Below are 13101 nucleotides of genomic sequence, written 5' to 3'. Positions count from 1 at the left end.
TGTGTAGTTTATGTTCCTAGAACACATGATGGCGCTACCTGCATGTTGGGCCTCTCTATGTGGTCAGGCTGTGAAAAAGTCCCACACATGTGGTATTGTAATACTCAGGAGGAGTAGCAGAATTTTTTGGGGGGTGTCATTTGTGGTATACACATGCCACGTGAGAGAAATAACCTATTACAATGGCAATTTTGTGGAGAAAAAAAAAATGAAAAATCTTAATTTTGCAAAGAATTGTGGGAAAAAAATGACAACATAAAAAAGCTCACTATGCCTCTTACTAAATACCGTGGAATGTCTACTTTCCAAAAAGGGGTAATTTGGGGGGTATTTGTACTTTCCTGACTTGTTCGGGTCACAAGAAGCGAGATAGGCCACCAGTACATCAGATGTGATCAATTTTGTGCGATTCGCACCACAGCTTGTAGACTCTCTAACTTTCACAAAGACCAAATAATATCCACTAATTTGGGTTATTTTTACCAAAGATATGTAGCAGTATAAATTGTGGCCAAAATTTATGAAGAAAAATTAATAATTTGCATAATTCTGTCACAGAAACAAAGAAATATGCGTTTTTTTTCAAAATTTTCGGTCTTTTTTCATTTATAGCGCAAAAAATAAAAACCCCAGAGGTGATCAAATACCACCAAAAGAAAGCTCTATTTGTGGGAAAAAAAGGACAAAAAATTCATTTGGGTACAGTGTTGCATGACTGAGTAATTGTCATTCAAATTGTGAGAGCACCGAAAGCTGAAAATTGGTCTGGGCAGGAAGGGTGTTTAAGTGCCCAGTAAGCAAGTGGTTAAGCTAGTGCATTGTTGGTTCACTTACCTTTTCCTTTGATTTCCCTTCTAAATGTTTTTTTTCTTTGTCTGAATTTCTCACTTCCTGTTCCTCCTCAGTAAACTTCACACCATCATCCGAGCGGTGTTTAGTCAGCCAGAACAGCTTACTGAAAAGCTTACTGAGGAGGAACAGGAAGTGAGAAATTCAGACAAAGAAAACAAAGAAAAAAACATTTAGAAGGGAAATCGAAGGAAAAGGTAAGTGAACCAACAATGCACTAGCTTAAAGGAACCTATTTAGAAAATAAAAAACAAACCTTTACAACCCCTTTAAGTTCTCACTTTGTAGTTGAATAAATACAGAACCATAGGGACACTGCTAACTGGCTGCATAAAATAATTGTACAAAGACTCGGATCTTGTGACCTAATGTACAATTCAAATATTTTTTTAGCAATACAAAGCCAGACACTAACACACGTTATACTCACCACTCCACAAATGGGATATGATATGAATGAGGATGTGGAAATAGCTCAGGTGATAACTACTTCTTTTTAATTTCATATTAGAAAGTGTTAGACAGTCCACAGTTCCTAGAACACAATACAATTGTCAATGCCAGGTGATGGTATACTGGTCTTTTGCAAAGCATCATGTTCTAGATGTCGCATTACCTGCTATTGTTCAACGTATCCTTCTCTTTCACAATTCTTTCTAAAGGTTTCCACGTCTTCTGCTTAATTTCTTCTATTGATTATTCCATTTCATTTCACTCCTTGTTGAACTATTTTCTCTGTCTCTACTTCTTCCGTATATGTCTAATATAACAAAATCCTTTTTGGAATGTTAAAATATACCAGATTAAGAAAAAAAGAAAGCAGAAGTTAGAACGGAAGAAAGAGTTTAGTGACTAATTTCTCAATTCATGTGGATAAGATGTCGTAACTTAGTGCTTGTTTACATTAGATACTTTTAGGTTGTTTTTTTGTTTTAAATGAATCTTGAACACATCTAGAGTGAAATCAATGGTCCCCAATCCCCCTAGTTCACATCATTATTGTATTCAGCTTTACACACATAAAAAAGATGTGTGACTGCTCTAGAATGCACATAAACTCAAGTAATATCTAATTTGGTTCCATACTCTCTAGTCCACTTCTAGAGAGCCCGGAGCAAAAGGAAAGAAAATACTAAGCGCAGGGCGGGCATGACAGAGTTAATAGGGGGTTAAGAGACAGGCTTTGGTCACAAGGGGATGGGAGCAGAGTTGAGAGGGCGGTGAATTAGGCAGCTAGAGGGGGGAGTGGCTTCATCCACAAGCTCAGTCTGGTCACGAGGAGCGAGCTTCCCACCCTCCCTCCCTAATCTTTGGTTTTTTTTTGTGTTGTTATTAATGTTTATAATTTGCATTTCAGATAACAGGATGTCGTGGCAGCGGCGTGGTGTTGGTCTTTGCGGGTGGAGGTTAAACCCCAGTTGTGGAAGAGTGCGGGACTCATCGGTGGTATGGGGCCCGTGGGTGGTGGTCCAGCTAACGGTGGTTTAGCTGGAAGGTGGTTACCGGGTGCACTGCGGTCAGTGGTTTGTGTCTCCGAGCCAGCAGGTCAGCTGGAGGCCTATTTTAGTTTTAAGGTACCGCAGTGCCGGATTGGAGATGGTGGTTAGAGTGGTGGGTTTTTTCCTGCAAAGACCAACGGGTGGAGTTAACTGATTTTACAGTTTTATACAGTTATGTTTATTGATGTTAATTTATTCGAATATTTAATAAAAAAGTTAATTGGCTGCTACGGCCAATTATTTACTCCAGATTGGTGTGGTCACATTTTCTGGGGGGTTATGGGGACGTAGCAGTGGTTAAGATATATTGGTTACAATAAGGGGATAGTAGCCCATCTATTATACGAGGGTCATGGATTGATAGAAAAGGTTGCAAGTGGTTTACAGATCTAAGCAGGTTCCTGTGCATATCCGGGGGTGACTGAAATAAAAAATCTAGATAGATGTGAGCAGGGATGAGCTCAGAAGTCAGAAGAAATATTCTTGTATGGTAGCCCGGCACCCATAGAATAATGATCCAGTTACATAGTTACATAGTCAGCTTGAGAAAAGACAAAAGTCCATCTAGTTCAACCAAAAAAAAAAAAAAATACTATCCCATATGCACAATCCTATACTCACAGTTGATCCAGAGGAAGGCAAAAAACCCAGCAGAGCATGATTCAATTTGCTCTAGCAGGGGAAAAAATTCCTCCTTGATCCCCCGAAAGGCAATTGAATTTTCCCTGGATCAACTTTACCTATAAATGTTAGTACCCAGTTATATTATGTACATTTAGGAAAGAATCCAGGCCTTTTTTAAAACAATCTACTGAGCTGGCCAGAACCACCTCTGGAGGAAGTCTATTCCACATTTTCACAGCTGTGAAGAAACCTTTACGTATTTGGAGATGAAATCTTTGACTTCTCAGAGAATAATGCTTTGGGCTTGCAGCCCTCTAGAACTAGGGGTGTCCTCACTGTCACTACCCTGTTTCCCCAAAAATAAAAACCTAGCGTGATTGTCGGGGATGGCTGCAATATAAGCCCTACCCCCAAATAAGCCCTACCCTGTTTCCCCGAAAATAAGCCTTACCCTGAAAATAAGTCCTACAAGGACTTTAACTAGGGCTTATTTGGGGGGGTGGGGGGTTAGGGCTTATATTGCAGCCATCACCAACAATCACGCTAGGTCTTATTTTCGGGGAAACTGGGTAGAAAGAAAAAATATGTGTTTATTGTTTATAAATATAATAAAAATATATAATACTCGCAAGCATGAAGATGGAGATACACTTAAAAAGGCCACTTGGAAGTGGCTACATAGTCCTGGAATCAGCTGTCTCTAGATCACACGGGGGGATCACACAGGAACTCTTACTGCCTAATGTGTTTCAAAGGTATAACCTCTTCTTCAGAGCTTAGCAACAGAAGCTCCTTCAGCCTTCAGCTATATACATGAACAAATGTCATTGAATAAACATTCTGAATACCTCTGGCTCCTCCCCTTAACGGGAGTGGTTAATTAGAATAATGATGAAAACTAGCTGCATAAAGCACATGCATATACTGTATATATGTTTATATATATATATATATATATATATATATATTGTTGTTATTGCTGTTACTGATTACAAATTTCATGTTCGATTAATCAATTTTTAAAAATCGATTAATCGACTAATTTCAATTAATTATAACGCACATACAGATCCAACTACTTGGCAACAGCAGAAGCCGATCCACATGGCAAAAATATCACAGCTTATCAGCCTCTAAGGACAACAATGTTAAAAACGGAGGTTATCAAATTTGCCTACACTTAGCTCACTGAATGATCCCAGTTGATCTCTGCCCATACTCTGCAATAATCTGCAACACTCTTCAATGATCTGCCATACTTTGCAATACTCTGCAATACTCTGCAATAATCTGCCAATACTCTGCAATACTCTGCAATACTCTCCAATAATCTGCCAATACTCTGCAATACTCTCCAATAATCTGCAAATACTCTGCAATACTCTCCAATAATCTGCCAATACTCTGCAATACTTTGCAATACTCTGCCAATGCTCGCCAATACTCTGCCAATACTTGCCATTACTCTGCGAATACTCTGCCAATACTATGCCAATACTCTGCCAATACTCGCCAGTACTCTACCAATACTCGCCAATCTCTGCCAATACTCGCCAATACTCTGCAATAAATTTGAACAGAAACAAAGAATTTTTTTTTTTCATTTTTTTTTTTTACAGAATTTTCAATCTTTTTTTATTTATAGCGCAAAAAATAAAAAACCCAGCTGTGATTAAATATCACCAAAAGAAAGCTCTATTTGTGTAAAAAAAGGCCAAAAATGTCATATGGGTACAGTGTTGCATGACTGAGTAATTGTCATTCAAAGTGTGAGAGCACCGAAAGCTGAAAATTGGTCTGGTTAGGAAGGGGATTTAAGTGCCCGGTGGTCAACTGGTTAAAAGGTGGCAGCTACAGTATTTGTAGCTGCTGACTTTTATTTTTTATTTTTTTATTAAGATTGAAGAACCGCTTAAATTAGTAATCTATAACTTCTGCTTTTTTTTTTTCCCTAATGTCTTAAAACGTAAGTAGTTCCTCAAAATGAATCAGATATAGAAAACATTTGGAGGAAGTAGAGCCAGAGGAAAAAAGCGCAAGAAAGAGTGAAAAGAACTATAGAAGAAGAAAAGAGAAGACAGAGGAGACCTTTTGCAAGAATTGTAAAGGAGGAGGCTACAATAACCATTATCAGGTAATGTTACCAAGAGGATTTGATGCTTTATAAAGGAGCAGTATGGAAACTTTTCTATGGTGTCTTTCCCTCTCCTACCAATAATCCAGTCTTCTCCTATAGTCTTCTAGCACTTCTTCTTATCATAACCTTCTTCATTGGCACATAACGTTTCCTCCAGTTTGCTTCCTTATTATATCTTTTTCACTAATTTCAAGTTACTGTATGCCCTAATTGTTTTTAATTGCTATTTTACCTTATTTATACAACCTTCACATCTTCTGCATTGTAATTTATATATAGGTAATAGTACGGCGCAATACAATTAATAATCTACTATGGTCTGTGCCTTAAGCCCCATACACCCTATCAGATTTTCTGATGATTTTTGTCTTCAGATTTACCAAAACCATGTAGTGCAAGGGCCTGCCTGATTGCATACAAACTGAAACTCCTAAGGTTTGACCTCATATTACATGGTTTTGGTAAATCTGAAGTCAAAAATCAGCAGAAAATCTGATAGGGTGTATGGGGCTTAACTGTATAGACTTAAACAAATAATAGTGCGTTAGTGCATTTATCTACTTTTTAGTGAATACTCAAATAAATACTAAAGGAAAACAATTCATATACTGTATATATACAAACAAGGTACTATTTGTGTGCCATTGAACCATCCAAAAATAAAAATACTTCAATACAATTGCCCACTATTCAATGTGCACTCAGCAGCCACTTTATTAGGTACACCTGTTCATCTGCCTGGTAACTAGAGAGGGCCTTGCGGTTCGCCCGGCGGTCGATTCGTGGCGAATTTTGCTAGTTCGCGATTCGCCAAACCAGCGGACTTCTGGCGCTGTTCGCGCGGCGGCCATATGCGTTTACATTGTGAAGAACTTTGACCCATGATGGCACATCCATCATGGGGTACAGGACAGCCAATTGAGACATTTCAGCACATGGACAATTGGACATACCCCCTACCTTATAAATAGACCTTATCTGGAGGCCATTTTACATTCTGTCTTTTGTCACTGTAGGGAAAGGACGCTGTGTGGAGCAGGGACAGTCAGTTCAATCACTAGCTAGCTAATTAGCTATTACTATTAGGTACACAAAAGTCCTTTTAAGGACTAGTATAGGTGTACAGTATATAGGGTTGTAATACACTTATAATATACTTTCTTTCACATATAGAAAGTATATTATGGTGCACTGCTGACTGCTGTGCTGCTGAGTGCTGACCAATTCTGCAGCTGTCTTTTATCAGTGTAGGGACTGAGGGACAGTTTGGTGTTTGGAGCAGGGACAGTCTGCAAATCACTAGCTACTAGGTCCACAAAGGTCCTTTTAAGGACTAGTATAGGTGTACAGTATATAGGGTTGTGCACGTATAATATACTTTCTTTCAAATATAGAAAACATATTATACTTGACTGCTGAGCTGAATGCTGACCGATTCTGCAGCTGTCGTTTCTCAGTGCAAGGAGGGACAGTTTTGTTTTTGGAGCAGGGACAGTCTGCAATTCACTAGCTTCTAGCTAGCTACTATTAGGTCCACAAAGGTCCTTTTAAGGACTGGTATAGGTGTACTATTTGGGGTGCAGTATATAGGGGTGTAATACACGTATAAAATACTTGCAAATATAGAAAGCATAGTATAGTGCATTTCCACTGTGCAGCATTGTGACTGCTGAGTGGTTCCGCTGAGATACTACAAAAAGTGACAAACACAATTAGAAAACAGTATTATAACGGGTGTGATAGACCAGTGGCCCCCCAAAACGACAGATTGAAGCAGGGTGTTATATACCTTCTTCCACATATATAAAATAAAAATAAATGAGGCATGGATCTCGGAGAAATTCAACACATGTGACCAGTAGACCATGTATATGCATAACTCTATAAACAATTTATTTAATCTAGCACACTGACCTTTTTTCTACCTTTGGCTCACTTCCTTGTACAAAAAAAGCACATCGTACTATATGCCTGTACCCTCCTGTTTGAAGAGGTTGAGCGGTGTCATATTTTTGGGTCCCACAGTGAGTTGCTGGTATCAGTGCTGGTGTCAGTGCTCTCTATCTCGGTGCTGGTGTGGTGTCAGTGCTCTCTATCACGGTGCTGGTGTCAGAGCTCTCTATCATGGTGCTGGTGTCAGTGCTCTCTATCTTGGTGCTGGTGTCAGTGCTCTCTATCTCGGTGCTGGTGTCAGTGCTCTTTATTACGGTGCTGGTGTCAGTGCTCTCTATTATGGTGCTGGTGTCAGTGGTCTCTATCATGGTTCTGGTGTCAGTGCTCTCTATCATGGTGCTGGTGTCAGTGCTCTCTGTCTTGGTGCTGGTGTCAGTGCTCTCTATCTCGGTGCTGGTGTCAGTGCTCTCTATCGCGGGGCTGGTTCAGTGCTCTCTATCACGGTACTGGTGTGGTGCCAGGGGTCTGTATCTCGGTGCTGGTGTCAGTGTTCTCTCTCTATCTCGGTGCTGGTGTCAGTGCTCTCTATCACGGTGCTGGTGTCAGTGCTCTCTATCATAGTGCTGGTGTCAGTGCTCTCTATCTCGGTGCTGGTGTCAGTGCTCTCTATCTCGGTGCTGGTGTCAGTGCTCTTTATTACGGTGCTGGTGTCAGTGCTCTCTATTATGGTGCTGGTGTCAGTGCTCTCTATCACGGTACTGGTGTGGTGTCAGTGGTCTGTATCTCGGCGCTGGTGTCAGTGCTCTCTCTCTTTCTCGGTGCTGGTGTCAGTGCTCTCTATCACGGTGCTGGTGTCAGTGCTCTCTATCTCAGTGCTGGTGTGGTGTCAGTGCTCTCTATCACAGTGCTGGTGTCAGTGCTCTCTATCTCGGTGCTGGTGTCAGTGCTCTCTATCTCGGTGCTGGTGTCAGTGCTCTCTATCATGGTGCTGGTGTCAGTGCTCTCTATCTCGGTGCTGGTGTCAGTGCTCTCTATCATGGTGCTGGTGTCAGTGCTCTCTATCATAGTGCTGGTGTCAGTGCTCTCTATCTCGGTGCTGGTGTCAGTGCTCTCTATCTCGGTGCTGGTGTCAGTGCTCTTTATTACGGTGCTGGTGTCAGTGGTCTCTATCATGGTGCTGGTGACGGTGCTCTCTATCATGGTGCTGGTGTCAGTGCTCTCTATCTTGGTGCTGGTGTCAGTGCTCTCTATCGCGGTGCTGGTTCAGTGCTCTCTATCACGGTACTGGTGTGGTGTCAGTGGTCTGTATCTCGGCGCTGGTGTCAGTGCTCTCTCTCTATCTCGGTGCTGGTGTCAGTGCTCTCTATCACGGTGCTGGTGTCAGTGCTCTCTATCTCAGTGCTGGTGTGGTGTCAGTGCTCTCTATCACAGTGATGGTGTCAGTGCTCTCTATCATGGTGCTGGTGTCAGTGCTCTCTATCTCGGTGCTGGTGTCAGTGCTCTCTATCATGGTGCTGGTGTCAGTGCTCTCTATCATAGTGCTGGTGTCAGTGCTCTCTATCTCGGTGCTGGTGTCAGTGCTCTCTATCTCGGTGCTGGTGTCAGTGCTCTTTATTACGGTGCTGGTGTCAGTGGTCTCTATCATGGTGCTGGTGACGGTGCTCTCTATCATGGTGCTGGTGTCAGTGCTCTCTATCTTGGTGCTGGTGTCAGTGCTCTCTATTGCGGTGCTGGTTCAGTGCTCTCTATCACGGTACTGGTGTGGTGTCAGTGGTCTGTATCTCGGTGCTGGTGTCAGTGCTCTCTCTCTATCTCGGTGCTGGTGTCAGTGCTCTCTATCACGGTGCTGGTGTCAGTGCTCTCTATCTCAGTGCTGGTGTGGTGTCAGTGCTCTCTATCACAGTGCTGGTGTCAGTGCTCTCTATCATGGTGCTGGTGTCAGTGCTCTCTATCTCGGTGCTGGTGTCAGTGCTCTCTATCTTGGTGCTGGTGTCAGTGCTCTCTATTACGGTGCTGGTGTCAGTGCTCTCTCTCTATCTCGTGCTGGCGTCAGTGCTCAGTCTCTATCACGGTGCTGGTGTGAGTGCTCAGTCTCTATCACGGTGCAGGTGTCAGTGCTCAGTCTCTTTCGCTGTGCTGGTTTCAGACAGTGAGGGAGATATCAGCGGAGAAGCCAATCAGCAGGCAGTGCCAGCACCATGGCTGAGGATCAGCACTGATCTGGCACCTCTGGACCACCGCAGTGGAGCCCTGCATAGGTGGGGGTGAGGGCCGGGCAGAGGGAGGGGCCCAAGCACAGGTTGGCACACTGGGACACTGGCACAGGACTGTGCTGCCCTGACTGTGGCACTGATCATCTCCTGCGCCCCCCTTCATAGCCTGCCCTGACCTTGACTCTCCTCCATGGCCTTCATGTGCTCCTGAATTGTCAAAATAACACAGATAAAAAAAGAATGCTTGTTGTTGTCAATCCCAGATTCACTTAATACTTCTGTTACGTCAGTGTCCATGTGGTGGCACTATGTGTGCACAGCTAATAAGTATTTTGTGGCTGAAAACATGACCTGGAGGCTTTTAAAGTTTGCCTGCCATTAAAGTCAATGGGGTCCGCATTCGTGGTTTGCGAAACGTCCCATCGGAAGTTCGTCCATCACTACTGGTAACTAGATGTGGAGAAGACAGCTTGCTGAAGTACAAACCGAGCTTCAGAATGGGGAAGAAAGTGGATTTAAGTGACTCTGAATGTGACATGGTTGCTGGTGCCAGATGGGCTGGTCTGAGTATTTCAAAAACTGCTGATCGACTGGGATTTACATGCACAGCCATTTCTAGGGTTTACAGAGAATGGTCCAAAAAAAAAAGAGAAAATGTCCAGTGAGCCGCAGTTGTGTGGACCAAAATGCCTTCTTGTTGACAGAGGTCAGAGGAGAATGGGCAGACTGGTTCCAGATGATAGAAAGGCAACAGTAACTCAAATAACCACTCGTTACAACCAAGGTATGCAGAATACCATCTCTGAACATACAACACATCCAACCTTGAAGGTACAGCAACAGAAGACCACACCGGGTGTCACTCCTGTCAGCTACCGAGGCTACAATTCACACACCAAAATTGGACAATAGAGGATTGGAAAAATGTTGCCTGGTCTGATGAGTCTCGATTTCAGCTGCGACATTTGGATGGTAGGGTCAGAATTTGGTGTAAACAACATGAAAGCATGGATCCATCCTGCCTTGTATTAATGGTTCAGGCTGGTGGTGGTGTAATGGTGTGGGGGATATTTTCTTGGCACACTTTGGGCCCCTTAGTACTAATGGCCTACCTGAGTATTGTTGCTGGCCATGTGCATCCCTTTATGATTTCAGTGTCCCCATCTTCTGAAGTCACTGTACTCCAATGGCCTTCACAATCACCAGATCTCAATCCAATAGAGCACCTTTGGTATGTGGTAGAATAGGAGATTCACATCATGGATGACAAATCTGCAGCAACTGCTTGATGCTATCATGTCTCTATGGACCAAAATCTCTGAGGAATGTTTCCAACACATTGTTGAATCTATGCCAGGAAGGCAAAAGTTCTGAAGGCAAAAGGAGGCAGTTCTGAAGATAAAAGGGGGTCAAACCCGATCCTCTGTGCTCTTACTACGGACAGGGCCATTTTTAAGGCAGGGCAAAAGGGGCAACTGCCCTGGGCCCTGTCATTGTTGTTGGGCCCAAAGCAGCTGCCTCATATTTGCCAACTATCCTGGTTTAAATTCCCTTTGTGCCTTGAGGTTTTATTCTTGAGCTGTGTCCCAATATCTCAGTGTGAAGTGCTGCTACTAATGCTGCCCAGCTCTGCCCTATTGTTGTGTAAAGATAACTCACAGATCCTGTGTTTACATGCAAATTAACTGGGATTCTTATGTAAATAGCAGCAGCCGGGCGGCATTGATATGTAATTCATGCCCCCCTGAGGTCATATCCACAGTAATCTCTAGCAACCAATCAACAAGCAGAAATCATGTGCTGTAACCTCTAGCAACTAATCAGTGAGCCGTAATGTGTGCTGCAACCTCTATCAACTAGTCAGTGAGCGGTAATGATACACTGTAACCTCTGGTAACCAATCACAATAGCTGCCTGATCTGATTCAGTAAACTGATTTACAGTCTAGCTGCTATCTATTGTTTGTCTCAGAGCAGGTGGGGAGCAAAACTGCATGGGGGGGCCCCAAGAAAAGTTTTGCCCAGGGCCCAATCAATATTAAAGACGGCCCTGACTACGGAGACTCTCAAATTATAGAGTTAGGACTGCAGTACACTCTGGTGCCGTGATATGGCCAGGGGCGGACTGACAACTCATGGGGCCCCCGGGCAATAGGAGATTATGGGGCCCCCAGGCAATCAGAAATTATGGGGCCACACAGTATGCACAAACACGCACACACTGTATACAATCACACAGTATACACAGACATGTTTCTATTGGCTGAGAAGGTACTGGAGAGGTGGGGAAGCTATAATCTCGGGATTCTTAGACCAAAAGGATGTCGGTGAGGGACATTTCAGAGACAGATGTAAAAAAAAAAAAAAAAACACACATTTTTACATACTGTCCCTGCTTTTACTGAGGCTGGCAACCCTGATGGGGCCCCCTAGTGGCATGGGGCCCTCGGGCAGTGTCCGAGTGGCCCAATGGTCAGTCCGCCCCTGGATATGGCCACTGCAGCTTACACGTGTATTTGCAAATGTGTACAAACGAAATTCCTTGGTTTTAAATGTGAACTGTTAGCCCTTGTACACACGGTCGGAGAATCCATCGGAATGTGTCCTTTCGGACCGTGTTGTCGGATAATCCGACTGTGTGTGGTATGCATCGGACTGTTTCCGTCGGACCAAATTTTCCAACTTGCTGGAAATATTTTCTGACAAACTGGTCCGGTAGGACATACTCCGATCATGAGTAGAGAATTTCGATCGGACAAAGTGCCACGCATGCTCAGATCAAATTCCTACATCAAAGCTATTGGCTACTAGCCTGAACGTAGTCCCGTCGTAACGAAATTACATCATCACGTTCTGAAAGATCAGATTTTTCGACAACTTTGTCCGACCGTGTGTATGCAACAGTTTCGGACAAGATTAGACGGACAAAATCCGACGGACAAAATCCAACGGATTTGGTTGTCGGAATCTCCGACCGTGTGTACAAGGGCTTAGACAGAGTCAATTCAGTTTGGTGCAGGCTGGCTGGTAAGTGAGCTAGGAATTTGTAATACTTTCCTCCATTCTGTAAAGGCCAGTTACTATATAGGTTGTGGTGGTTGCTATTTGTTTGCATAGACAGCAAAACACATTTTTGTAGATTTTGGAAGAGTTAGAACTTCTTTAAAGACTTCCTGCTGTTTGAGTCATCACTGGGGAGACTCCTCTTTCTTGTGGTTGCTTAGAAAGGAAATTAAAATAAACATTATCTAGCTGGAACAAGGGCAGCAATAATTCAATAGGAATAGGAATACGATATCCAAAAAAGTGCAAAGAAAATGTTTTGTTGCTTGCTCCACTTCAAGATCACTGTCTTATATTTTTGGGTGAACTACATTTTTAGTTTGGTAGAGAGGTTCAGCTAAATGTAGTTCTTTAGCTCCTCTGTAATCTTTAGAGCGGTGTGTGATTATTTTTGACAGTTCTGTGTTTTACTGGCTTTAAGTGGAAGTCCATGCAAAATCTAAAATCCCTGCATCTATAGCCACCAGGGATCCAACACTAACTTCTCAATCCCTGTAAAGAAAAGATAAGTGTACAATGCCTTGCAAATATATTCACCCCCTTGGCATTTTTTCGTGTTTTTTTTGCCTCACAATCTGGAATTAACATGAATTGTTTGAGGATTTGCATAATTTAATTTACAGAACATGCCCACAATTTTAAAGATTTTTATTTTTTTTATTGTGAAGCAAACAACAAATAGGACAAAATAACAGAAAAAATTAGCATAACTATTCACTACTTTGTAGAGCCACCTTTTGCGGCTCTCACAGCTCCAAGTTGATTTGGATAAGCCTCTATGAACTTGCCACATCTTATCACCAGGATTGTTGCCCATTCCTCCT

At 42.8% G+C, this 13101-nt stretch overlaps 1 protein-coding gene across 1 annotated transcript in view; it reads left to right on the top strand.

The window, feature by feature from the left end:
* Positions 1-4977: 4977 nt before the first annotated feature.
* Positions 4978-13101, top strand: part of LOC143933640 (sialic acid-binding Ig-like lectin 16) — a 65310-nt gene continuing 57186 nt past the window's right edge. The window contains exon 1 of the mRNA XM_077456591.1: positions 4978-5106. The gene's annotated coding sequence lies outside the window, so the exon portion shown is untranslated. The remainder of the gene's footprint in view (positions 5107-13101) is intronic.

This window comes from Lithobates pipiens, unplaced genomic scaffold, assembly GCF_037356315.1.
Source record: "Lithobates pipiens isolate NorthernLeopardFrog02 unplaced genomic scaffold, aLitPip1_a1.2 Scaffold_27, whole genome shotgun sequence".
Classification (NCBI taxonomy): Eukaryota; Metazoa; Chordata; class Amphibia; order Anura; family Ranidae; genus Lithobates; species Lithobates pipiens.
This window is presented reverse-complemented; position numbering and strand designations above follow the sequence as displayed.